Source organism: Gavialis gangeticus, unplaced genomic scaffold, assembly GCF_001723915.1.
Source record: "Gavialis gangeticus isolate Ggan-Ray unplaced genomic scaffold, GavGan_comp1, whole genome shotgun sequence".
Classification (NCBI taxonomy): domain Eukaryota; kingdom Metazoa; phylum Chordata; order Crocodylia; family Gavialidae; genus Gavialis; species Gavialis gangeticus.
Window position 1 is genome coordinate 120935393 of NW_017729022.1, and position 19311 is coordinate 120954703.

The 19311-nt window shown below is 44.6% G+C and overlaps 1 long non-coding RNA gene across 1 annotated transcript in view; it reads right to left on the reverse strand.

Moving 5' to 3' along the window:
• Window positions 1-6981: 6981 nt before the first annotated feature.
• LOC109296625 overlaps window positions 6982-19311 on the reverse strand; it is an 89420-nt gene continuing 77090 nt past the window's right edge. The window contains exons 2-3 of the long non-coding RNA XR_002097004.1: window positions 9170-9321; window positions 6982-7933 (exon numbers count right to left, since the gene is read on the reverse strand). This is a non-coding gene — a long non-coding RNA (uncharacterized LOC109296625). The remainder of the gene's footprint in view (window positions 7934-9169; window positions 9322-19311) is intronic.

The window sequence follows — 19311 nt, forward strand, 5'->3', positions numbered from 1 at the left end:
TGAAAGATACTACTGTTCACAGCAGAATTCCCACATAAGGTTTTAAAATGGTATATACTTGTAAAAGCACTCATTGTATACATACATGGTGGAGAATTGATTATATTCTTCACAGGACACAAGTGTTGAGGATGAACGTGCAAGAGAATTAAGTTGACATAAGATTCCTGGACCTGGCATCCCTATTCACTGGATTTGGGGAGGTGTTCAGCACAGACATAAGATTTAGCATATTTTTCCTTTAAACACTTCTTGTGTGGAGCGCTCCATTAGTACTCCCCAATAGTTTGCAGAAGTTATTCCAAAATGATACATCTGTGATGCTATGGGTGGCAAGAGCTGGCATTTGTGATGTAACAGAATGCTGCATTTGATTACAACTTAAGTGAACTAGGAAGTAAGAGGAAGATTTCATAAAAAGGAAAAGCTTTTATTTTGGGGGTGGAGGGCAAGTCAGAGGGAGACAAGTTAAAACATGTGCTGAACACCACCCAGAACTTGCTGAGTGGGCATTGTAGCCACAAATCTAGACTAAATTGAATTGTATTCTTTTGTTTTGTGGTTCACCTCTTAATGCAACAGGAAACTGTATGACAGGTGCTCGAGGGCTGTGTAGTTCCTTTATACAGAGGGAGTGCATTTATGCATAAATTTGCCCTAGTCTGTCTTCAGGTTTGTCTGTCGCCTTGTGACCAGTGCCAAGAGCCTGCATGAGTGATTCATTCGGTTCCTGTTTGCTACAGTCTACTTCAGAAGGCCACAGATTTTCTGGTTTCATCAACACCCCAGAAAGAATGGGATAGATATTTTTCCAAAATGTTGCAATATATTTATCAGGAGAAGCCATTCAATGTACCATTGTGTGTGTGTATATTTTTAAAAATTGTAATGAGTTTGTATAATATGTATTCTATGCACTGGCCGCCAGTGCCTATCTGTGCTAGGTAAAAGGTTTCTAGTCCAGACATGGCTCTGCTAGCAGACTCCAGAGTGCAGTGAATCAAGAGGGTAAAAACACACTTTGGCTTTGTAGGCCAAGGATGTTAGTTTCAGTTATCAAAGCAATGGGTTTATTTGATACTTTTAAAGTTTTTGAGGGAAGTGGTCTTTTCAAATATCGGGTTTCAGAGGCAGAACTCCAGAGTTCCTAATCGGAGATTATCATCCATGTTACTGGGGGGGTGGGAGCATATAAATTCATTGCTCTTCCATTTTAAACACTGCTTACACGCTGGGGTCTCATAGCCATTATAAGGATTAGCAAGAAGTCAGGTTTTCCAAAAAGCAAGAGGTATTGTGGTCATCTTCTGAACTTGAAACCATTAGATCTAATCATCTAGTTCCAGCTGTTACTGTCTTGAAACTTCCTTAGTTAAGACCACATCATTTACTGGGTTTCCATGATGACCTGAAGTAAACAGGCTTGAAACTTTTATTTACAATATGTATCTTTCTGAACATACCAAAGAAACCGTTTTCAGTGCAACATGTGCTTCTATGGTTGGAACACTTCTGGAGTTCTTTTTAAATGTAGAGTCTTCAGAAATGTCAGCATAATTTCTCCCCATGATTTGTGCCCTTTCTCCTCTGCCTCCATCACCCTGAGTCTTGCATGCTCCCCTTCAATGAGGCTCTGCTGGCCCAGTGCCTGGAGACTTGTGTGCTTTTCTTGAACATTTACCTCTGGCATGGTATTGCAACAGGTTTGCCTCTATACTGTGGCTTCAAACTAGCTAGCTTCCTGTAAACCTTAGAAATAATCTTAAGGGCTGCTTGCAGAACTTAAAAAGTATCCCCCTCCCCTTGCATGTTACTTTGAACTTGACATAGTTCAATGCCAAGCGCAGCACGTGCCCAGAAGAAGCAGTGCATTAGTTGGACCCAACTTACCCAATGTCTATATAGATTGGGCATTTCAGCAGGGCTTTTATGATTGAATCAGCTATTAGATAAAAGCCCTGCTGAAGTGCCCAGTCTATTACAGACGTTGTGGAGGTGGATCAAAGAAACGAGCTGCTGTTTCTGGTAAAGCATGGTTTTTTGTGTTTTGTTTTGTTTTGTTAATGTCTGCAAGCAGCCAAGAATTCAATTAATTATATGAACATTTAAAAAATATTTTCATACCATGTATGGAAATTGGACTTCTCTGCACTCACTTGTTTATCAAGATGTTTCCTATAGAAATTAATACAGTATGTATACCTTCAAAAAATTAAAACTATTCCCTTTGTTTTTGGCAATTGTAAAAGCAGGTTTTGTGCCTTGACAACCCTTCTGCCAGGTCAGATGCGTGGGTTTGTTTGTTTTTGGTTTTTTTTAAAGATCTCTACAACATGACATTTAAAAGTCTATAAAAATCATTTTACCTGTGCTGTTAGTTGGCTAATCAAATGATTTCTTTAAATTTTCTATTATCCTTACTTCATGTATCCTGCCAAAACTATTTTATGAAGAATTGTCTTTGGTTTTGGAAAAACCAGATTCAAATCTCTTACCGCAAAAAACTTGCGTTAAAAGGTAGTATGCTTCCCCTACCCACCAATAATTGTAAATATTTGAGTATTTATTAGATTAGGGCAACATTATTTTCACTATCTGAGCCAAATGTCTGTGTGCAATGTTTCCTTTCTTTTCTTATTATGTTATGTAAAAATTTTGTACATATAAATAAGTAAAAATTACTGTTTTTCTACACTTTTTTTAGAATTGGACTTCATAAATACTGTAGATTCCTTTTTCTGTGTAATTAATGCACTCTACTGTTTTGTAATGCTGTAACTTGTAGAAACATTGTATATTTATTTTCTGCTTATTTAAGTTCCTGTAAAGTTTGTTTTTTCTGAATTTACTGGTGTATATATGGAATTAGTGATTGATCAGTTTACAGCATTGTCTCGTTCAGTGCAATCGGTAAAGTCTAGTTACAAAGTAGAATTTTCAAGTCACATAGGCACAAAGGAGCCTAAGTGCCATTGAGAGTCGGTGGGATTTGAGTTTCTTTTGTTTAGGATTTTGAAAAATATTTCTACCACGTAGGGACTCATTTCTTTCCCTACAACTTGGCCACCTTTTTTGGGCTCAGCCATTCAGCTCAATGATATTAAGACAAACTTCAAATAAAATACCCTGTGGAGTGGCAAGTTAGCATGTTGCTCTGTAGTTCCTAAGTGTCAATTCATCAAAAACAATCTTATCCCTTTAAGCAGAGCATGATTAAATCCTAGAGGCTGAGGGCGGTTTATTCAAAGCTTATTGAACTGAGATAGTGTGAGCTAGTAACTTTTTCAGGCTCTCTGCAAAATGCAAGTCTCCACCCTCTTATCCCCATTGCCTTTAACTCTCACCCAAGTCTGTGTGCCCACAATGAACACAGTCTACCTTATTCCCCATCCAGATGATAAAAGTAAGATTCAGGCAGTACATTTCAGTACACTATCTTTATAGTGTTTCAACTCAATAATTATGGGCTATTAAACATCTTTGTCCTTCAGATTCAGTTTACAGAGTGCAGGATATGGCTATTACCTCATAAATGAAAAGCATCTGCAAGTTATTAATAGAACTACTTTTATTTTTAGGGAAGAATAAATTTTGCACCCTGCTTTCAAAACTGCTAGTTATTGTATCAAATTGCCTTAACATCAGGTACAAATATAACTATAGCACTGATCTTGTACTGATTAATCACTAACTTGTTTCATAGGACCCAGCATATGTAGCATTTTTATTGCAATTTCCCTGGCTTACTCGTGTTGCACTGATGAATTTTTGACAGGGTAATTGCCACATTACTTGTGCAATACTGCTGTAAATAATTGCAGATATTTTTTAAGATGCAATTCTTTTATGTTCTTAATAACGAATTTTATATGAATAAAACTTTCAACTGGTGGTGATGTGTTGTTTTGCTTAAGTTTAAAATTAGGCCCTTTTGGGAGAGATGTCTGGAATTTTGGATGAAGTGTTAGGGGTGGGCATGAGAAGAAAGAACAAAGCCATACGAGGGGTTTAACATGTGGTGGTGATATAGGCCAAAAAATAAGAATGAGCTTCAGCTTAGAAGACATGAAGGTAATGCATTTGCAGGGGTGGAAATAAACCACATGCTAGGCATGCAGGGTCATCACAGAGACAAACCAAGCCCAAATCTAGTCAGGAGAACTAAGACCACTGACACAAGGGACATTTTGTCTTGTGATCAGCCACTGAAAGCAGTCTAAAGCTGTGCTGTTAAAGAAGCACATGGCTGCAGGGCACTTTAAAAGGGGCCAGTCCCATTACAATCTGAGCCCTCATTATGTGAAGGTTCAGATGAAGGCATTCCAAAGCAGAGCGTTTTCATTAACTCACGTTAGTGCGTGCCAGAAGCAGGGCTCCAATCCGCCTGCCCCACCCTCCAGCGCTGGCTAGGCAGCCCCCAGAACAAGCTCCCTCCCACTCCCTTTCCCCCATCCTATTCTGAAGGCAGCACCTGGGTTGAGGGGGGAGAGTGGCTGCACTTGCAGCCACTTGAAACTGTAGCTTGATCTCCCAACTGCTGGGACCCATCAGCGAATGTTGGTTGGGTTCAGGGGATTGCTGTAACTCATGGCACTTCCTGCGAGGTGCCATGAGTTACAGCAGGGAGTTGCACTTGTGTCTGAGCCCTAAGTGGCTCACAGCTCTACTCCAAAGAGTAACTCTTACAGACTAAGGCCTGAGCTTCATGCTTTAATATTCTTCCAGCTAACCTGTGCAGGATATGGAGAGGATGAAGTGGATTCAGCACAATGGACATGTCTGTCTTACAGAGAGGGACTAATCGCTCTTATTTATTCTTCAGAAAGTGACAGTGACTGATACTTTATTATACCAAAGGAAGAGTGACTCCAACACTTTCTTAGACTCGGGAGCTGTTGGGACAGTATAGAAAAAGAAGCACAAGGACAAAAATAGAGGTAGACAATAGTTTGTTGACAGAAAGTACTTATAAAGGATGTTGAGGGGCTCAAGAGAAGGGAGTCCACAGCTGTAAGGGAGCAGGGCTCTGCAAGGGAAGCAACTGGGCAGAGGTTTGAAGGCTTGAGCTGTTACAATGGTGACACTGAAGATTTGGTCCAGAAAAGAAAGGCAGTAGCAGGACACTACCCAGATGTGAGGAGGGCTCCATACAGTGTGGGTTTGCAGCCCTGTATGATGGAGGAACAGAAAACTGAAGTGTGCTGTGCAGGAAAAGGAAGCATTGGTGAGGTCATACGGGATTGCAGGCAGAAAAGCATGCAAAGGAGTGCAAAAGCAGAGCTGAGCTGGTAGATGAGGGAGAGTTCTGAAGAGGGGCAATAGTGTGCTATAGACAAAGGTGCACTCAACCAAAGAACAGGCAGAGGACAAAGAGAGGGGAGCCCAGGGACAGGTTGTATAATGAGGCTCCAATCAGGCATGTAAGGGAGCAAGAGGTAACCAGGAAGAAGCAATGCTTGGGTAGCACCACACTGACATTCCCAAGTGGGGCCATCCATGTAAACTTTACCAAGAATGGCTCCATTGGGTGATGTAGCGCCCTGGTGGGGAAACTACTGCATGCTTGGCAGTGTGTGCACTTACAGTTCTGATTGCTGTGCTAGGGCCTTACCTAGGCTACAACAGGGGTAGCCAGCCTCTGGCATGTGAAGACATTTTGCTTGGCATGTGTGCCTCAGGGCAGATAGAGGCGAAGGGGAAGGGGAAGGGGCAGGGGCTGTGCTGCCACAACAAGGTTCAGGCCCATTGCAACTCTCTCCCACCATGTGCCCCTGGCATGCCAACATCTTGCAGGTTGAGTTTGCATGTGGTTTTTTGACACTGCCCCAAAACATTGCTGAACCCGGGGCTGCAGGATCTAGCCAACAGAGTGTACTTTGGTCTTGCACTGCAGAGCAGGCAGGGTGGTACCCATAACTTGGAGGCAGGCTGCTTTCTGGGCCCCAGAAGAGTATCAGCCACCAGGGAAAAGTCCCAGAAGTTTCAAGATTTGCATCTCACTTATTCAGTTGAGGGCTGGAATAAATTGCATATTCCTTCTTGAAGCAGCAGGTATAAAAAGGCAAGGCAGGAGAATGGGGAGCCTGGAAGTTTGGACCATCAGGTCTGAATGTGGTCTTTCTTCTATGAGTGAGCAACAACCACTGGGCTTGGTGTTCTTAAGCCTATGCTTTTTGCAGGACTTGTGGGATGATCAGGGAAGGGAGATGCGGGAGCATCTTTTCTTCAGCAATCTCTCAATTTGAAGATGATCTCTACCATAGCTCATTGATGGGTTTTGAGGTGCCTTAAGACTCCAATCTTTAAGCCACAGATCCATCTGCAGAAGTGACAGGTCTTTTTGGAGGGGAGAGTAAGCTGTAGTCTGTAGGGAGGGGGAAGGGAAGCATCTACAGGCAATTCTGACTTACTGAGAGAGAACACATTCCTTGCTCTGGCAGGGCAGGGTCTGATTTGTGCGAGGATTTCTGACAACTTTTGGTTCTATTCACATGTGCTGAGACCTGACTTGTGCCTCCCTAGGATCAGGCAGTGGTGGTCAGGGACTGAACGCAGGCAGGCATTCATCACTTCATCCCTCCTACTCTCTGGCTGCTGTGCTTTGCAGTACTTGGAGGCATGAGGCAACTGCCGTTGAATCAAAAAAGTGTTAACCTCTTGTGTTGGAGCACAGTAGGTTGGCTTTTTTCAGACTGTTTCTCTGGAAATTTGTGGATCAATGAGTTGCATTCCAGCTTGAGATGGACGTTGATGAATTGTCCAGCATTGTACTCAAAAGGGACCAATCTTTCACTAAATGTCTTGGGATCTGACACCATGAGGGTTGTCTGAAAAGAGCAGACACTTGTGACTCTTCTGAAGGGTTGGGAAGGCTCAGAGGAGAGGAGAGAAGCCAGGAGTTGAGGGGTCATGACTCCCACCTTGTGCAATTCTTGTCTGGTGGGAAGGAGTCTGCATCTTCCCAGTCTTCTTCACTTTGATTCACCTTTTATGTTCTCTTGCAAAAGATTGACTGCCCCAATGCAGTACACATGAAAACCCTCAGTTGCATCATTCAAAGAACTGTGCCAGTTGCTGATACAGCTTTGGCAGAGCAAATAAAATATTACTGCTTGGGCTCCTGCCAAGGCCCTTGGGTTGCTAGTCTGCCAGGTAAGAAAAATGACACCTTTTCCCTCCACTTAATAGAAAGTCTGGTGAATGGAGCTTTGGAGCAACTGGCCAACTATCCCATACAGCAGAACTAGCAGGGAAGACAAGAACAGAAGTGAGCCCCTTTGCTATCATATTTGAAAATAACTAATATTAAGCTTGGGATACATTCAGTAGAGAAATAGCTAGGTAACATCTCAGAAATGGCAAGTGTTCCAGTCCTCAATCTACCCAAATATTTGTTAAATCGTGAAGTTGCTTGTGCTCTGGTGGTTTTCCCACTTCAAAGGCTAGGACCATCCTAATGTTTAAATATAAGAACGTCTAGGACCAAAAATTCAGGGTATGCTTACAGGGTGGGAATGCATTATCTTGGAGAGAGACACCTGAAAAAGCCTTATGGATGATGTGGATAATCAGTTATCATAAGCACCCCATGTCCTGCTATGGTCATAGGAGCTTGGATGAATAAGCATGGGAAGGCAGGGAAAGGGTAGAGAGGTCTTATTGGAATACTGTGTCTAGTTCTGGTGTCCATGCTTCTGGAAAGTTGCTGCAGATTGGAGAGTGTTCACAAAAAAGCTGCCAGAAGGTTGAAGATTTGTAAAACATGCCTTAGAGAAGAGAATTAGACTGCATCTATTCAGCTTATCAAAGTGCAGCCCATGGGTGATCACATTCTGCAAATACCTGTGGGGAAACAGAATCTGATAATAATAGTAGAGGGCTCTTCAGTCCAGCAGGCAAAGGTACAGCAAGGTCCAAAGGCTGGAAGCTGAAGCTGGACAAATTCAGACAAGAGATCTTTAACAGTGGGTAATTAACCTTTAGAACAACTTGCCAAGAGTCACAGGGATTTCTCAGGTGAGGTTTAGAGAGCATGTGATCCTGAGTTCAAAAGATATGCTATGACTTGGGTACAGCCATTGAACTTGCAGTGGGAATGAATGTGGTTTGTCTGGGCTGGTTTGGCTGTATGCAGAGCTTGCCCTATCATGTGTAACATTTCTGAAATGAATGTGCCAGAACTGTCCCAAGTGAGAAGGGGGAACGGATCCCATGTGGAGCTGAGTTCTAGAGCAATGGAGTGCTGAGGGTCAAACACTCCCTGGTGTGATCTGCAGAGCCCAGTGTAAAGTATGTCCTGTTAAGCCAGTCCACTACTAGAATGGTCATCCCCACAATAATGACATGCTAGGGGCAGAATGTCGGAGCAGAGTTTTATGTCTCCTTATCATGGTCAGTAGCGAGCAAATACCGTCACCACACTTGGACCAGTACCATAGCAAGAAGAGCTGCACTTTGCCAAATGACCATCTATCTGTCTATTCATCCTATATAGCCCCATTACCCACAGTGGGAGCACCTCACAGCCTTTTATGTATTTATCTTCCCAACATGCCGATAGGGCAGGGCAGTGCTATTAACCCCATTCTACAGAGGGGAAACTGAGACACGAAAGAGACTAAATGGCATGCCCAGAGTCACACAAGGAGTCTGTAGCAGAGCAGGGAATTTAAGACAGGTGTCTCAAGTCCCAGACCAGTGCCCTAACTACTTAGGTAATTCTTCTTCTCCTCATCTATCCCATTACTGCTGTCAAATATGACTAAGTGATTTTCACACCTTTGAGGAATGGTTATTGTCAAAACTATTGTACCCACAGTATGATGTAACTGAAAGAAAAAGAGCTCTAACTTGCTAGTTTATTGCCCGTTGTATAGGAGACATACAATATAGTTACAAGCTACTTCAGGCAAGTCTTGCTGATTTAGTTCTGGTCAGACACGCTTTGATGTAACTAAACAATGAAAATGTTGTCTATTAAAATAAATTAATTTACAAGATGTTTTCTTGAGCATTTTAAATTAAAAAACACTTCTCTGAACAGGAAGACTCTACCAGACAACTTAAAGCCAGTAGCTGGAGGCTCTATTTTTTAATAACTTAGAAATAAAATCAAATGTATTCTTATGCTCAGACCATAGTTATGGAAGGAGATCTACTTATCACATACTCATTGCCTAGTTTGCAGCCAAAGCTCCAAGATTGATTTGCAGAGCAGGTCCATGCTAGGGATCCAGTCCACTGAGTCCAAAGATGGGAGTTCATAAAAATGTGTGGCCTGCATTACAGCTACTGGGTGGAAAATTTCCAGAATACAGCCACCTGTGGAAAACATTAATTTACAAGTTTATTTCATTGTAACCATATTCAAAACCACAAGGTACTGGGAAGCTGCATCCCTGCTTTGCTTGCCCATATCAAAATCACCATGGATGTTAATTTTTATAGCTAAAGGATGCTTGTATCTCTGGGAGCTGACAAAAGTAATATTTGTCCTGCAATCGGCCCCTTGAAAGTGCTCTACAGCCATGTGCTGACAGACGTGCCCAACTGCAGGGTGCTTTAAAAGCATCCAGTCGTGCAACAAATTAACCCTCATTTAATGAGGGTTCAGATGAAGGCACTCCAAAATGGAGCACCTTCATTAACTTCTGTTTGTCCCTGCCTGGGAACAGGGATGGGTTGATACAGCTCAGCCCTGCTCCCAGGTGCTGTTGTCAGGATGGGAGAGGGGAGAAGTCAGGGGAGGGGGCTCTATTCTGGGGTTTGCCCAGCCTGCACTAGAGGACGCATGGATTGGAGCTCTAATCCACCCGCCCCCTCACTTCCCTCCAGCGCAGGCTGGGCAAACCCCAGAATGGAGCCCCTTCCCCTGACTTCTCTCGTCTCCCATCCTGCCGACAGCACCAGAGCTGCTGGGATGTAGGGTGAGGCTAAGGGAGAGAGGCTGCAGACACACAACCTCCCTCTGCTGCATTGGCTCTGAAGTGGAGCTCGATCCTGCCCCCCATCAAACAGTGAATGTCTGGTGGGTCAGGTGGGGGGGCACAGTAACTCATGGCACTTTCTGTGAAGCACCATAAATTACAGTGGGGAGCTGCACTTTTTGATCTGAATAGTAAGCACAAACTCACGAGACATGAGTGCAGCATACCCAAGACAAAGCAAGAGGCGCAAGTCTTCCATTGTTATCAAACACGCCTGCAAGGTATTTCACCCAAGCTAAGCAGTCACAACCCCTCTGAACATTTCCCTATGCTCATCACACCCTGGGCAAGGAACCCACAGCAAAAACCAAAAAGTCACCACAACCATAGTTTCTTGAGGTGCCTTGTATTTTTTTCAGCTTTAAAGAAACCCATCTCTTCCTAGGAACAGTCCCTTTGACTGCAGGAGCAGGCATGCTACACTGTGAACACATGGACAGTCCACCTCAATAGGAATCATGCATTTGGGTGAAGACCCACCAAACTCTGGGTAACCCTCAAGCAAGCTACCAGCAGCCTTCCTTCCCCTGGCAATTGTTTTCTCTGTGAAGGAAACTGCCCACCAGCTCCCTTCTCAAAGGGCTGTGCTATATCAGACATTGCTGGGATGTGGCTGGAAGAAATCATGCAAGCAAATACTCTTACTCTTCCTCCCCTTCCTCCAAAGCATGTTAACCTCCCTAGATCCTTAGCAACAAGGCTGCTATGGGACACGCTGACGCTGTCACTGCTGCACAGAAGTAGCCTGAAAGGTTCAGCCACTCTGGCATGCCGCCAAAATGACTCATGAGTACAACTGTTCTTGTTGCAACTCTGCCCAGGCCAAGGGAGCCACAGGGCTCAGGAGATTGGATATCTCTTGCTTTCTCTAGCTTTCCACTGCTTTTGCTATGTTTGACTGCTCTCTCTTCCTTCAGACTGATCCATTGGTTTCACATATCCTATGCTGCCAAGTTCTCCAGCCATCCCCTTTATCTTCCTGTCTCAGTCTTCACTGTCACCCTCCCACACCACCTTGGGGCTCTGTTGTGGCACTTCTCTTTGGGCAATTCCCACAGTTCTGTGGACTCCTTTAGTGCCCACATGCTGATCACCCCTTCAGCTTTTCTCTCCTCCTCCAGCTCTGAGGTCAACAGCTTTGCTCAGCATCACCTCGTTCACCCAGCTCATCATGCTTCAAGCTGCACTTTTCCACCCTCCCCATTGTTCAAATATTCATACCTTGAAAAGTCCAAACACTTTTTTTCTAAGACCAGATGTTCAAAAGGACTTGGGTGCCTGAACAGAGGCAGAGAGGCAGCCAGTATGATTTTCAAAGCACATGAAGTGCTTAACTGAGACTGATTCCAGCAGGACTTAAATGGCTGATCTGCTAAGGTTCTTTTGAAGATCTCAGTAGGCATTTTTCTGCATTTTCAGGTGCTACATATCTTTGAGCACCTGGTTCTAAATGCCTAAGTCATTTATGCACAGCCATATTCCTGTTGTTATTGAAATAGATGCATTTTTTGAAAAGCACTTTTATTTCATAGGAAGACTTTCAAAATGTTTTCTTTGTAAGTAGATACAAAATATACCTTATGACTATTCACTTTGCCTCCAGTGTTGGCCTGTACTCTTGAAAATAAGTGAATTAGCTTTGCTAAAATGACTTAAGTTTTGAAACATTATACTGTCAATGCATTTCTCACTCCCTGGTAACACGCATATGCTGTATCAGGAGGGATGCCAATTTGCACCCATGTTTAGACCCTTTTGCTTTTTTACTGTACTATAGCAAATTGCTTTAATATTAGTCAGTCAAGGTACTGTCCAGTGAAGGCAGACAGGTTCTTTGGGTAGATGTGATATCTTTTATTAGACCAACTAAGTGGTTGGAAAAATTGTTTTTTGCAAGCTTTCGGACACAAACACAACCCCCCTGTCCAGTGAAGGCACTGCCCATTCCACACGTACTACCTGATGAATTCGTACAGCATGTGGACGATTGCTGTGTGATGGGTCACTCTGCACAGGATTTGCAAGTGACCCTAGACCTCCTCAATGCTTCACTGAGACTGGGCCTGTCCTTGAACATTGCCAAGATGAAGGTTCTCCACCAACGCCCCCAGGCCAGCTGAACATCCCTCATGCTATTTACGTAGATGGGGAGGCTCTGGAGTACGTGGAGCATTTTCCATATCTCAGCAGCTACCTCTCTCAACAGGTTACCATCGCTGAAGAAATCCAGCACCAGGTCAGCTGCGCCAGAGCCACCTTCTTCAAGCTGCGACAATGTGTCTTCGAAAATAGAGATCTTCAGAAGTTGATGAAGGTCCTGGTTTATAAGGCCGTCATGCTGACTGCCCTCCTCTACTGCAGTGAAACCTGAACCATCTACTGACACCACATTATGACCCTCGAGAGCTTTCACTAGCGGTGCTTGCATCAAATCCTGGGAATCAAATGGGAGGACCGCTGGACCAGCACAAGCGTCATCCATGAAGCTGCATCCACCAGCATCAAAGCCTTGCTCTTGAGAAATCAATTCTGATGGACAGGCCACTGTGTCCAGATGTCCAAGAACCGCCTCCCTTGCCACATTCTCTTCTCCCAGCTCTCTGTTGGCCAACGCTCAAAGGGTGGCCAAAGAAAACAGTACAAAGACATGCTCAAGGTCACCCTCAAGCACAGCACCAATGGCTGGGAGGAGCAAGCTGCTGACCGTTTGGCGTACTGCCACCTGGTCCACCAAGGCAGATGCCACTTCAAGGTCCAACAACTTCATACCGAGGTGGAATGGTGGTGGTGGAGGAAGGAGAAAGAGACCAACCCAGGGCTGCAAATCCCACTCCCCTGTGCAACAACATGCCCCCATTGCCAAAGAATGTGTACATCCAGGATCAGGCTAAGGAACCATCAAGCCTGACAGATGTCATCCTCAACTTCAAGGGGCTGCCAATGACCTGATGAATTGGAAGTTGCATAGCTGCCCCAGTGCAGTGTTGTGCACTGGCCCTATAGGCTCTGTGTTATGCATTATGTGTCATGCTGTCATAGATGGCCCAGCTGAAACTCCCATAATTCTGGTAGCTTTAGTTCCCCTTATCCACAGCTCCCAGGTCACCTCCAAAGGACCTTAACTCAACCCTCTGTAGAATGCCATAAAAGAACATATATGTCTTCTTTCATACCTAGCACAAAAGTAGTCTGGACAACAGGAGTTAATAAATTAATGCCACTAGATCAGGGTTGGGCAAAGTCCAGCTCATGGGCCAGATCAGGCGTGTAGCAGACTCCATTTCCCAGCACCTCCTGCAGCATCAGCTCCTTCTGGCTGCCACTGCTGGACCCAGCCCTTCTGCCTGGGCACCCTGAACAGTCTGCCCCACAGCCACCACCATGATCGGGACCCATGTGGACAGGATGCACAGCTGGGCAGCTGGGATGAGGCTGAGGCCAGGAGTGAGATGGGCACGTAGGGCCAGAGAGAACCCAGGATCTTGGGGCGGTGACAATATGGGGCTGCAGCAGAGCCAGGATCCACAGCCTGCAAGCCCCTGTGATGAGCGCGTCTTCTGCGGGCACAGGTGTGCAAGCAGCAGATCGCAACTCTGCTCTGGTTCCAACCCGCGCTGTCACTGCTGTGAGATCCTGGCATCAGCCCCAGAGAAGCTCCCTGCCCAAACCCTGCCATCCTGGGCCGGTCTCCCTAGAGACCCCAGGAGTGGTGAGGTTGTGACACTGTAGGATATGACAACATGGGGCTGGGACCAGGGCAGAGCCCCTTTTCTGCAGCCCTGCACTGTCATGGCCCCATGCTGTCACAGCACTGTTGCTCCTGCAGTCACAGGGGCAAGGGCTGCTGGGAAATGGAGTCTGGCCACTGGCTGGATCTGCCATTTTGCCCCCCCTTGCACTAAATGACACATAGTCAGTGGAGCCTCAATGACAGCAGAAGCTACTGATAACAAGATAGGATAATTCAGCAAGCACACAAGTTAGGGAAAGGTGGATAAGCATCCAGAGGGGCAGTAACTCCATGCTTGGAACTGCAAACTGCTTCTATTAACCCCACAGGATCCCTGGCATATCCAGGCCTCTTTGGGAGGTGCAATGAGAAAGCCCATCATTCTGCTTTTGCCTCTGCACGAGCAAGCTTGTCCATTCACATCATATGGTACCTGGACCAGAGTGAACAGCAGCTTTTCTTCCCTGCTGTTTATTTTCCCAGAAATGCTAGATTGCAACTTTGCAGCCACGGGCCTTCCAGAAGAACTTGCACATTCTGAGCTGGGGGTGGATTCACAACCACCTGCGCTGTTACAAACAACACTAAGGGGTCAAAGTCTGCATGCAATGAACCACTGAAAAGTTTTCAAAACAAATTCAGCTACACTTGCCCCCTGACTGGCAGGAGTATTGCTCTGGCTGAGACAGTCCAGGAAACAGGCCAGGAAAGGGACCTGAGGAAGGATGCTTGGTACCCAAAAGCTTGTCTAACATCTCTCCCAACTATACACCTGGTCCAATAAAAGGTATAAGATACTATCAAAAACTCCTTGCTCCTTGCAAGAGGGCCAATGTAAAGGGTTTTTTTAAGGCCATCTTTGACATCAGCAGAAAAGTGAGCCTGGGGGTTCCAAACTGCTGTTCGAAGCATTAGAACTGCTCCATAAATGTACATTTTACAACAGAGCTGAAGACCTTAACACAGTGTAGCGAACACCACTGAGCATCTCACCAAGTGCCAAAAGGGAGCTGCATTTATGTGGCAGCAAACAGAAAGCTGAAGACTCATTCTACGACCACAAAAGTGCCGAGGGCTGCAGAGCTTTACTTGGATTGGAGTCAGTCAAGTGAGTGAGTGAATGAACTGAAAGTGTTAACTAGATCCCTCAAGACTCATTTTGTGTTTTCATTTGTATATTTACCAAGAATAAAATCTCTTACTTCCCTTGCCAAAACCCCCCAAAGCAAACTGAACAAGTATTACGACCTTGAACTGAAACTAGCAGAGTGAGCTCATCAATGCTGCAGCCCCATTTGCCTGTCTCCTACCCTTCAACAGCCCTTAGCAAGCATTACACACAAAAGTCCAATCTTCTTGCTCCACGAAAACCCTGCAATGGTCCCAAGACCACTCATTAACTTTTAATAGGAATCCTTTATATGAGGAGGTTCATAGCAATTCTGACTCAATATCTATAGAACAGGCAAGCTGGAGTTCATGTGGTTTTCTTAATGTAATTGTTAAGTCCTGAAATGGTTCATTCTTTTCCAGAGTTGCTTAGGTTTCCTAAATGAGTGGCAAGATAGCTGTAGATATACTGGAAAAAAACCAGAAGCCAAAGGAGTACACAGGTAAAACTATCCCTGTCCTAAGGGTAATAAAAATCAGTTTCCATTAAGCTGCCTTAAGTGGGGTTAGAGTCCTAGAAACTCTGTTCAAAATGAAAAGGCCCCTCCCTCCCCCCCCTCACCACGTACTGGCATGGAGTTTCCAGATGTGGATATGCCGATAAATGGCTTGCTCTTCTGAGCAGCTGCGCTTTGGTGGAGAAAACAGAGGGTGATAGAATTTCACTACCCCAGTTCATGCTTTGCTGAATCAGCAGCCTCCCTGCCCTGGCAGCGTTCCTTCATCAGAGAGCCTGAAGCAGCCGCACAGCTCCATTATTATCACTTCCATAACCGGACCAGCCATGATTATAAGAAGATGTGTGTAAGTGTTTATACAAGCAGCAAATGAAAAGGAGTGAACAGCTTAACGGGTTTGTTTTGAAACTGAAGCTTCTGTAAAGAATGACTCCTTCAAAAATGTGGCAAAAACATAGCCCAATTTCATCCTTCTGTTAGTGGAAAAAAATCCTCCAAGCTCTGCCCCGTGATTCAGGCTGAAGCAAGCAAGCTGTGCACGTCATCTGGGGAAGTCATTCAGAGCGTTACATAGGGGGTTAGTGACCCCATGTGCAAGGCTCTTTGTAAGATCTACAAGATGGGAAGGGCCTGTTATACATTGTGTTTTATTAGCTGGTATGTTGCTCACAGTAACATAAATGATCATTTAAAAAAATCAGTCTCTATAGCCTTGTGGTGAGCCTCTCCCATCTCACACCCTGCTCCTGCGAACACTTACTCATAGCCTTAACTTTAAGGAGTTGCTGAGTCTCATGTGAGCCAAGCTAAGCAAATGTGTGCAGCTTTAGGTCTTCAGAGGTTAACTGTGAGCTTGCACATATTGAGGCCAGGCCAGGGAGGGTGGTGAAGAGCCCATTACTATACACTCCAATACAATACTATACAATACACTGCTATATGCACAACTGCCCACCAGGCTACCGTGAAAAGGAAAGTCAGGAGGAGTGACGGAGAGCTGAGAGCATCAGCCTCAATATCACCTGATGCTCTCAGAAGAGAAGGGCCTGAAAGGGGGGTAAAAGTAAAGGGGGTATGTGTGAGAGAGAGAGAAAGAGTGCACATGCACATGCACATGCTTTTAATAGTGGTTGCATAGTTTATATTTCCCCCCTCCTATATTTATTATTTACTTAGAAAAATAAGGAAAATCATGTCTTCTCATTCATCTTTGTGCTGGAACTGTCTTAGAGAACCACAGACATGGTCTGGGAACTACTGCCTCAGCTTTTACGCTAAGGGGAATTAAATCTTTAGCAAAGGCAAAGTTATGTACAGGAATCCATTGCATCTGACAGAGCAACAGGTGTTCATGAAGACGAGGAGCTGTAGCAACAGTATTCTTGAAAAAACATATACCCATTTCCCTCTGGCGCCCAGCACAATTTATTTCTGAGGTTCTAAAATCATGCCAGGTGTGGGGGAGGTCCTTCCAGCAGGCCCAGGGGGGTAGGAAGCAGTCACATGTTGATACACAGAGAACAGCCATGCCTTGAGAGCACAGCATCACACAGCAGTGAAGTCTGGACCATCCCAAGTACAGCCTGGGCTACAAGGCTATTTCCAAAGAATAAACCAGACACTGAGAGAACCCCCTTCTTTTTCATGTGAAGCTCTTGTGATATGAAATAAGAAATGGATATTTCAGTTTAATGACATGTTTTGCACTAGAGCTAGCATTTTTAAATATTTGCCACTGATTTGAGAGCTCCTTTGCTCAATTTGGGCATTTAGACAGTAAGGCCATGCTAATACACTGTGGCCAAAGGAAGGAAAAGTGGTTGATGACTGCCTTGAGAGGCACTCAAGGTATACCACTTGATATACCACTGTTTACAGATATGGAAACATTATATTTGAAAAAATATCAGTAGCAAACATGTTAATATTGCAGTGCCTATCTTGTCTCATAAAGCATCAGTGATGTGATATTAGGGGTTTTGCACTGTTTGGAATAGTAGTGATGCCAACCCTATGTGTAGAAGGCAGGGTAGATTTGCACCTTTATAAACTAACTTTGGTAGACAGATATACATATAGTACAAGCTTTTGTGAACTAAAGCTAACTTCATCAAAGGCTGTGAAAGGACATGCACAAGCTCGAGCTCCAGCTGTGTGCACATCCTTTCACAGCATCTGATAAAATGACTTCAGCCCATGGTAGCTTGTGCTATATAAATATACCTACTTTGGTTGGTTTATAGGGGTGCCTGTAGATTGGGGTGGGCAAAATGCAGCCCGCGAGCCAGATGCAGCCCGCCAGCCCGTTCTATCTGGCCTGCGGGGCCCCTAAAAATTTAGAAAATTAATATTTATCTGCCCCTGGCTGCCTGTCATGAGGCGCTTGATGGCTTGCCAAAACTCAGTATGTGGCCCTCTGCCCAAAATAGTTGCCCGCCCCTGCTGTAGATGTACAGGATGCCTGCTTCCATGCATTGTAATTACAGCACATTGGAGCAGACTCAATTAATCAAGTCTGCTGGAGCATGCTAATTAGCACATTCCAGCAGCCTCGGTATCTTGTGTATTCAGCATCTCCACGCTTTAAAAAAGCAGTGGAGGCACTTTAAAGCTTGTCGAACAAGCTTTAGTTAAAGCTTCCCCCCACACACACACATTTTGAAGCATGGGACGCTGAATATATGAGAGACTGTTTTTTATTTAGAGTGGGTCCTGAGAGCCGCTCTAATTCAAGTGTCTCCTCCTCCCCCATGGAGCATGTGTAAAGACACCCTAAAAGTGCAAATCTACCCTGCCTTCTGCCTGACTTCACACTAACATGGCTACTTACATCTCTCTAACCCTACATGTTTCGATAGCCTGAGTCAGGCTTCAATAAATCACAAGATTGGCTTAGAATTCATGAGATATTTGAGAGAAAGTCTGGACTCCATTTTTTCTAGGTCAGGATTTCATGCTTTGCTTTGCAGCCAAGAGGCTCTAAATATAATAGCAGAGTTTGGGGATTTAAGAAAAAATACCAAGTACTGTGACATTTCTGATAGCATTTGTGGAGGTTGGCAACATCAGTATGTTAACTTATTTTAGCATAATGGGGCCCGGGTTCTAAGTGGGTCTGCTGGGTGCAAGTGCAGTATGACCGCAGAGTAGTCAACTCTGCTCTGGAAGAATGAGCTGCCCTAGAACCCTCCTTCTTCCCACCAGAATTTCCATACAATGCATCCAGTTCCTGTTGACAGCCTCACCAACCCTAAGCAGTCAAAAATCACAAGTCAGGCTCTGAAAAGAAGAAAGTGGTTTACATGCTATAAGATTTAAAATAAAGTGAATTCTGGATCCATTTTAGGTACCATCTATTTTTTAAGCCTATGAGGCTCACATGTTCCAGCTTTCTGCTTTTTTTTCTCAGCATAAGAGAAAGAAAAAAGAAAGCTGAATCTCTCAGAGCCACATGACACTGAGAGATGGGGCTTTACAAACAATAGTCACCATTGTGATAAAGAGGCAAGGCTGAGCATTGCCATGTTGGTGTGATTGTTGAGACCTATGGCTTTTTGTCAGTCAAAGCCCTACCCATTCCTCTGCCCTGCGTGGGGACAGAAACAGTTCAGATAAGAATTACAACACATTTCAAAGGCAAAATGCTGCAGAGTGGCACTTCTGACTCAATTACTCTGACTTCTCTAGAGCATGGATGTCAGTGAGTTGATTTCTGGAAGGAGCTGGTGTTCAACACAAGCAGGGCAATCAGCCTCTGTCCTCTGCAAGGAGAAGCTAGGCACCATTTTTGTTAGATGTAAATTGAAGTCTGTTCCTGGGACATGAGACTGTTTTCTAAGCCTGCCCCTTTGCAGTTTATTTACTAGTGCAAATTTGTGACATACAAGACATGTGCAAACAATTAAATGGGGCATTCAATAACTGTGCTATCCACTGTGAGTCATTTCAGCTTCCCCTCCCCCCCCCC